General features: G+C 31.8%; 1 long non-coding RNA gene across 1 annotated transcript; it reads right to left on the bottom strand.

Moving 5' to 3' along the window:
• Positions 1-892: 892 nt before the first annotated feature.
• Positions 893-1,935, bottom strand: LOC123905804. Its single transcript, XR_006808517.1, has 2 exons — positions 1,783-1,935; positions 893-1,149 (listed from the first exon to the last, which is right to left on the bottom strand). It is a non-coding gene; the product is annotated as an uncharacterized LOC123905804 (long non-coding RNA).
• Between the last annotated feature and the right edge of the window lie 7,465 nt (positions 1,936-9,400).

Below are 9,400 nucleotides of genomic sequence, written 5' to 3'. Positions count from 1 at the left end.
TTGACCGATTAGAGACAGATACAGAGACGGAAAACATTAGACACGGCTAAAGTTTGTCTCTAAAATCCGTCTCCAACTATTGTTATCTATTTATAATTAAAGAAATAATCAAGTAGAGACGAATTTAGAGACAGAATGATTTAGAGACAGAATATTCCGTCTCTAACATCGGTCACTAGTACATATATTTTATTTTTCGTCTCTGATTGTTTTTTTCGGTCTCTAATTTCGTCTCTAACAGAGAAGAAATAAATTCCGTCTCTAAATTCCGTCGGTATTTGAACTTTTTCTAGTAGTGGTTATGTTATCTTATAACTTTTGTATAAGATTTAGTCAACTTTTATTATCAGTTGTTAGCCCAGTTGTGTATTTTATCCCCGAACAGTCGTAGTACTTCTATGTACTTGAGCAAATTGAATTGTAATTTTGTTGTATCGGGATCCATTATGTATACTTCTATTGATATTTTACATAAATCAATATGAGGGTGTTATGTATAATCTCAAGTTATCAAATAGTGATAGGAAATAGATTTGAAACAAATCTAATCGTCTTCTTCTCTTATTTCAGAACACTTTTACTTCATAGCTAGTTCTTTTATGCTTATCGAAATTCACAATTTCTATGTAGACGAACTTTTATAAATATTATTACTTGACGGCAATTTAATACACTTGTTAAATAATCCATCGGTAACTATATGAGCATATTTTACTTACAATCGGTAATATCCTGATAAGACTTATACTGTTATGGATAAATAAATTAAGAGAGTAGAAAACAACCCAGAAGACAGATAATATTATTTATTGTTATTTCATTTCATTACCATTATTAGCTATAGGAATAAAATTCTATAACTCTATGGTATATGAAATTAAGAAAGCAAAAATAAAAATAAAACAAATTAAATTAAATTATTGGGTGCAAATACAATTATTCAATGACATATGATTATTAAATGACTTATATGACATATATCATAACGATGTTTCATAGATCTTTTGCTGGTGCATGAAATCATTCTTCCTTATAAAGTTGTACCAGAGATGGGATCCATACATTTGCATTGAAAAGTACTAGTACACCGCGGAATCCAAGAAAGCTTACACTTAATATGTGCACAATGATTGTCACCAAAACACTCACCTGTAATAAAAAAGATAACACGTACAAGAATTAATGTTATTAATTAAAGGGCATATTCGCTCCGACCTTATTTATATACAAAAGTGAACAAAAAGTTTCACAGAAGTGGATAACACATTCTGCAGGTTTTTTCACGGTAAAGGCACAACACTGCGAAAGCTTTTTTGTTTGAATAATGTTCCGTCGAAAGTTAGTATTTTTTGTTAGAGATTGTTGCTTGACAAACTACCAACTAGAGAGGCTTTATTCAACAAGGGCATCATTACAAATATCCATGAGAGATGTTGTCTGTTTTTGGTGAATCAAATTATTTATATTGCTTGGTTTTGGTTTATAGGTCGCTTAAATAGCAATGTTAATGTAGCTTGCTCTGACTGGTGTAACAATCCCTTAGATTGCTTTAGTAGTATCTAAGAAGATTGTCTTTGAATTGTAAGGGTTGAGTACCCCTTGTACTCTTTATAATTCAAATTTTGCTTATAAAAAAACAAAAAAAAAATTGAACTCAAATATAAACAAAAGTTATAAAAAAACACTTTATTTAAAGATTCTTTCAAAAGTATTCCTAATTAATTGTACTGCTTTATGACATGACTGTATAATTTTAATGCAAAAGAATGAAAAATAGCTTACGGCGGTCATCACTTGTTGCAACATGAAATAGGAAAAGAAAGAAGATCATAACACAAACAAACTTCATAAGTTTAGTCATATTTCCTCCTTTGCATACAAAAAACAGAATATAATTTTGCCAATTTATAATGTATAATGCTCAAGCCTTCTTTACACAAGTTACATAGTTTTTAATTATAAAATTGGGTTGTCAAAAAAAATAACTTATAGAATTGGTAATTTTTAACCTTTCATGATCATAAAAAAATATTAATAGTATTGTTTGTTATGTAAAACACAAGAAAAGAGTTTTGAATTAGATTTTCTTAAATCATTTTGAAAATGACTTTTTGTTTTAAGATCCTATTTGATATCATTTCAAAAATATTAATAAGTTATAGACTTTAAGGAAAAAGAAGATTGCCACAAGAGATTTATATTAGGGAAAATTTTACGGTACATTTGAAAAATTTGAATGTACTGGTACATTAGACCATCAAATTAATAGGGGAAATGATTATTTATTTGAGAGAAAACATTTTTCTATCATTTAAAAAAAATGATAATAACTAAATGGGAAATACTATTTATCAAAACTATAAAAAATTGATATTGTTTTTGAATTTTTATCACTCATAATAGTTAACATTGAATTTTTTATGAAAAAAATGTGAAAAAAAAATTAACGTAATGCTTATAAACAATAAAATTGTGTTTTTTTTTTATGAAAGTATTATCTATAAAATACAATAAACAACAAATAATTTTTTATTCATAAAATAATCATTTATTTGTTAATTTAAACTATGTTTGGATTGGTGGAAAGTGGTGGACTGGGATATAGACATATTCTATTTCTTTTTTTTTTGTAAAAAATGAACGGAATGTAACAGAGTATGATTAACTCATTTCATCCATTAATGACCACTCATTCTTCTTAATTTGGGGTTTATCCAATGAAATACAATTCATTAATACTGTAATTACAATTTTCTCATCACTTTTCTATTTCTTAAACCTTTTCTTCCTCCCTTGATTTTTCTACTTCTTCTCTTCGACAACTCATTCACTATACTATTTTTCATATGATAGTGGTTGTAATCCTCATCGTGATTTCCTTATAAAATTGTTTGATTTCCTTATCATGAAAGTAGATGTAATAATGCTTATATTTGTGATACCTTGAGTTTCTTCAATTTCCTTCTGGTGATGCATAAATTGTGTTTCATGTATTTGTTAGACTGGACATGAATATCAACAGTGCTAAGGATTAGATGATGACAAATGAACATGTATTAACTTTGAGATGCATGCAATGTGGATCTCTGTTATTTGTGTTATCTCTGGCATTTGATAATTTATCATATTGATGTTTTTAAATAAAGGGTGAAATTGTAATTAAAAATTATAATTTATTTCTTTCCGTTCACTTTTCAAATAATGGTGTGAGAAATTAGTTTCGTTCCGTTATAAAATATCCAAATAACGGAATGAAATCTATGTTTCATTCCACTATGTTCCATTTGATTCCATTTCACTCCGTTCCATTATTAACTTTAATGTACTTTATATATATATATATATGGGGTTTTCTAACTTAGACCCTAGTTAGGTCTAAGTTAGCAAAGTGCACCTTTTCAATTGGACCAAAATACCCATTCTTTTAATTTTTGAAAGAATAGAGCAACAGGGGCATTTCTGTAATTTTACATAAAAAAAAAAAATAACAACACGCGCCCCACCTTCTTAAACAATTAATAGACGTGGATCCAGTGTCGCGCGCGTACGGAAGGACCATGGTTACAGACCGTTGATTTCCATCAGACAGCCAAGATGTGATCTCATTAAGACTGTCTGATCAATCAGACAGCCCAGATCATCCTGATCTATCAGATCATCCTGTCTGCGCCACACTAGATTATAAGCTGGAGAGAGAAAATTTTGCTTTTGAAAAAGGCAGCCACGTGTCAGCATATGAATGGGTCTGCGTGATTTTTTTCATTTTATACTTTAAACTCGATTATTTCGTCGTAAATTAATTTTTTATTTTTTATTTTTTATACCAAAATTCATAATTTTTTTTTCTCTACAAATAGAGACTTGGTTCGTTTGATTTGGACACCGAAAAAAAAACGCAATTTTTCACTACTTTAAACTCGATTATTTCGTCGTAAATTAATTTTTTATTTTTTATTTTTTATACCAAAATTCATAATTTTTTTTCCCTACAAATAGAGACTTGGTTCGTTTGATTTGGACACCGAAATCCTTCTGAAACCATTTATATGGTAGAATGGTTTCAGAGAGTTGTAATCTGAAACCATTTTGCTGGTAGAATGGTTTCAGTAAGTTGATTATTAGTTATTTGCTTCTGAAACCATTTAGCTTGTAGAATGGTTGCACATAGTTGTATTCTGAAACCATTTTACTGGTAGAATGGTTTCAGTGAGTAATTTATTAATTGTGTTTGCTTCTGAAACCATTTATCTGGTAGAATGGTTTCAGAGAGTTGTAATCTGAAACCATTTTGCTGGTAGAATGGTTTTAGTAAGTTGATTATTAGTTATTTGCTTCTGAAACCATTTAGCTTGTAGAATGGTTGCACATAGTTGTATTCTGAAACCATTTTACTGGTAGAATGGTTTCAGTGAGTAATTTATTAATTGTGTTTGCGTCTGAAACCATTTATCTGGTAGAATGGTTTCAGAGAGTTGTAATCTGAAACCATTTTGCTGGTAAAATGGTTTCAGTAAGTTGATTATTAGTTATTTGCTTCTGAAACCATTTAGCTTGTAGAATGGTTTCAGAGATTTGTACTCCGAAACCATTTTTCTGGTAGAATGGTTTCAGTGAGTTGATGTAAGGTAGTGAAAAATTGGGTTTTTTTTTTTCTGTGTCCAAATCAAACGAACCAAGTCTCTATTTGTAGAGAAAAAAAAATTATGAATTTTGGTATAAAAAATAAAAAATTAATTTACGACGAAATAATCGAGTTTAAAGTAGTGAAAAATTGCGTTTTTTTTTTCGGTGTCCAAATCAAACGAACCAAGTCTCTATTTGTAGAGAAAAAAAAATTATGAATTTTGGTATAAAAATTAAAAAATAAAAAATTAATTTACGACGAAATAATCGAGTTTAAAGTATTAAATGGAAAAAAATTAACGCAGCCAATCATATGCTGACACGTGGCCTGCCTTTTAAAAAGGCTTTCTCTCTCCGCGTCATCCTTTCCACCACGCGCGCCTGTCGGCGCGTGTGATGCACGCGCTCGATTTTTGTCAAATGAGAAGCTGCCACGTGTCTGGGGGGGAAAAAGAAGTGGGGGGCGCGTGTAAAATTGCAGAAAATTACAGAAATGCCCCTGTTGCTCAATTCTTTCAAAAATTAAAAACATGGGTATTTTTGTCCAACTCAAAAGGTGCACCTTGCTAACTTAGACCCAACTGGGTCTAAGTTCGCAGCCCCCTATATATATATATATATAGCTGGAGTTCCTAAAGTTGATTTTCGTGTCCAGTTCACGGCTGAGACTTGAGAGGAAGTTCAATGCACGTGTTCAGATAATTTCATGTGTTCGTGATTTTGCAAAATTTGATAATGGGGGGTTTGTTACACTGAAATGTCAAAGAGGCAAGTACATCAACAAGGAATGAGAATACGTGACAATAGTGAAATGTAGTTGTCCATTTAAATTAAAGTGTTATATGTTGAGTAGCAAGCAGTGAAGCCTTAATGTTGTAGACGGATAACACTATCACGAGATGACTCAAATAGTTCAAGGTCACAAATATGCATAGAGACTTCAATCAGAAGAGAATGAACTAGTCCGTGAAATGACAACCAATATCATGTCAACACTGAAGAAATGATGTTATTTGACTTCAACTACGATCAAGCATATTTATAATTCACGTCTGATGATAGTCAATTATATGATGTTTTTAGTACCAATTTAGGGTAATTTTAATAGCAATTGAAGTTCAAAAGCAAGCAAATACTTGAAAAAGTGAAGTTACTTGGCCCAGAAGCAAGAAAAGTGGAAAAAACATCAAAAAAGGGCAAAAACGTAATAAACAGCGCAATACATTGTACGTACGATGAGATCCAGCGTGGCGCGATGAGAAGGCGGTTTAAATCGAAGAAAATCTGCAACAAATCTTTACCATCGTATACCACGTGTCATCGTGGTACGATGAAAGGCGGTTGAAGAAAGCAGAAAATCTGGAGAAGATCTTCCATTGTACCACGATATGATCCATCGTGGCCACGATGAGACAAAATTACACGCCATCGTGGCCACGATGGGTGCGATGGACGCTCAGAAAAAGCCCAAACCAGCACCTCTTATGCTGAGAAGACTTTATATATATATATATATATATATATATATATATATATATATATATATATATATATATATATATATATATATATATATATATTCGAATCTTTCAAATGTACCGTAAAACTTCTTAAGAACATCAGCCCACATACAAATTCAAGTTGGTGAAGTTTGGCTCTAAATTCACAAATTTTTTTTTAAAAAAAAAACTCACAATTTCAAATTGAATTTAGATAAAGGATATATGCGTGGAATGGGTGTTACGGTGATGAACAATGATTACGATGATAATTGATGAAGGAAATCCTCCAGTACTTAAAGTTCAGAGTTTTGTCAAAAAAATAAAGTTTAGAGTTAAAATATTGGACATCTCCATGAGAATGGTGAAGGGCGATTTTTTTTAGGTAAAGACAAATCAATTCATTTCATCACGAATAATAATATCAATATAATGAGGAGATTATGAGCAACTCAATTCATTTCATCACGATGTTGGGGCTAAACTGAAATATAAACACTCTAGTTAGATTATGAGCAACTCTATTAGCTTGTCTTTGAACCCTCTCTCTCTAACCTAAAAATCAGACGCCGCCTAACTTTTCTCCCCTTCAATCTGAATCCTACTGACAAAATGTAACTTTAGCTGCAGTGGTGCGCTAATAGATCTAAAATATGCATACCTTCGAGTAGTAGTTTTCTTAAATAAAGTTTGCTTATAAGTCAAGTTATTAGTACATTCTTACTACATTTTTATGTTTTATCTTTTGTACGTCCAAATGCAAGAACAAATGTAATTGTGTACTTTTAAGGTCCATTTTGATGACTTATTGGCTAAGGCATTAAGTGAAGACATTGAGAGTTTATTCTTAATGAGTTGCTAGTGGAAATTCATTGCATAAGTGATAAATTCGTTGTTTATGGCAAAATGAACAGTTAATAAAGGCTTAAAAATGTGAACGGACAAAATTTCAGCATCGTGAGACCTGGCCATGTCCGTGCTGGGCTAGTCACGGTCGTGCCAATAAAAATAGAAAGCCATCTCACGTTCTGAAGTGCTCCCTCAGGTCGTACCTCGCTGGTCAGAGCCGTGGCACCCTATATGTTGAAGCCAAACATCAGTTTTGGACAGAGCTGTCAAATGGGTTGGGGCAAAAAAGGTCTGATTGGATTTGAGCTAGCTATTTTGAGGGTTTGGCCCGTCCAAATCTATGGGTTAATGGGCCGGCCCATCGGCCAGACCCATTTTTGATAACTCTACTTTTGGATCTTTGTTTTCCCACTTTACTGCTCACTAGAAAACATCAACTTACCTGCCAAATTTAGCGCCGGCCCCCAACACCGACACTAATAGAGTCGGTTGGACCGAGCTAGGTGGTAGATTCTTTTGTCATTTTATTTTTCAAGTTATTAGTGTCGGCGTATCCAACACTACACATGATAAAGTGGCTCACACTTAATTTTTAAAATTCTTTAGAGTCGGCCCATCCAATTCCATGTTTTTAATCCAATAAAAAAATACCTTTTTTTTTTCTTTTCCATTTTATATTTTCAAACGTTTTTAATTCTTACCTTCTTTGTTTTTTCCACCATAAGTATCCAGCCCCCTCCACTTCAATTCTATTAACATCATCACTGACCAAGAAAAATAAACCTCACTCTTCAAAAAGTCTCACTCACCAAAATCTCCATGGATTGAACCCCTCACTCACCATAATCACTCACCGAAATCCTTCAATTCACGTCACTGAAATCACTCATTAAATCACGGTCCAGAGCCGTCTCGCACACATGTGCGGAGTGCGCGACGGTACAGGGCCTCAAAATTTTGAGGGCCCCAACTCAAAATTTTGAGTTTCTATAATATTACTTATATATTATTTATACTTATAAAATATCAGATGTATATTAATAGATTAATTTTTAGGCCCTAAAATAATAGTTATATATTGTTAATGTTCATAAAATATCATATGAGTATCAATAGATTAGTTATCTATACTTGTAAATATAGTTCTAGTACATTTTAATCTTTGCATAAAATTTAATCTTAGATTAGGATGTTCCTTTTTGACGTTATATACAAAGATAATTATTTTGTATTTCTTGTTCCATTTAATTTAATGCAATTGATTTAATATTGATAATTTATTTGTTTACAAGAATGATTTTTTTTATATTATATGCAATTTAAATGACAATTTTTTTTAAAAAAATTATATTTTTATTAAAAGGCCACTTTTATATTTTGCACAGAGCCTCCTAAAATTCGGAGACGCCACTGTCACGGTCTTTCCCTCATCTTACTGGAGATCTCAAACGTCACCGATCTTTCCCTTTCTCAATCGTACCCTCTTTGTTAAAAAAAACGGCGGTTTCCATTTCCACGAAAGTTTCATATTTTATGCCTACATATAAATAAAATTGTTCTCGGTTATTTTTCAGGTTTTGCTCTTTGTTCATAGTTTAGATTAGTTTAGTGGCTGCTCATGATGTTTAGGTGTGAGTAATTCACCAACACCTTGAGGTTATAGAGAGTAATCCATAGAAAAACCTTTTGATTCCTTTCTTGTGTGTCTTTGTTGGTTGTGATTAACAAGTATACCATATATGTTTGTAGATATTCTTATTGCTTATATTAGGGCATTGGTGAAGGTACCATATCGGAGAAGTCGGTGTCTCGATCCTCTACAACTATGGTCAGCGTATTGAGCTAACCGTGCATTAAGGGGTATGCGAGGGCGTTCAGTTGCAGTTGCGGAAATCTGTATCAAATACCCGTTGTGAGAGGGATGATTGTTCCATGGCATCACATTATCTATACCTTGCTTTTATGTTTGGAAGGGGTTGAGATTTTGTGCTTGTGATAAAATTCATGACATTGGGGTGATTATATTATAAGTGTATCTTTTTTGTTGCTTGCTTGCTTGATCAAATCATCATAAAACTAAAAAATCTCTCCAAAATATTCTCTCAATTTCTTATCTATGTACTATTTCTCTAATTTTGTTAATTTCTTTTAGTAAAGTTCTACTTTGTCTCTTTTTAGTTCGTGTGGATTCGATACTCTTTTTATTATTATTAAAACGATATACTCATGCACTTACGAGCATATTTTTAGTTCCAATTGGTAATATCCTGATAAGACTTACGATGTTATAGAGAAATCAATTAGAGAGTAGAAGACAATTCAGATAATATTATTTATTATTATTTCATTTCATTATCATTATTTTAGAGTAGAAATGTGTAACTATATTGATCTATATGATCTGTAGGGTAATGAAATTAGAAAAGGAA

The sequence above is a fragment of the Trifolium pratense genome, linkage group LG2 (genome assembly GCF_020283565.1).
Source record: "Trifolium pratense cultivar HEN17-A07 linkage group LG2, ARS_RC_1.1, whole genome shotgun sequence".
Taxonomy (NCBI): Eukaryota; Viridiplantae; Streptophyta; class Magnoliopsida; order Fabales; family Fabaceae; genus Trifolium; species Trifolium pratense.
Note: the sequence above shows the minus strand (reverse complement) of the source record. Positions and strands in the feature narration are given on the sequence as shown.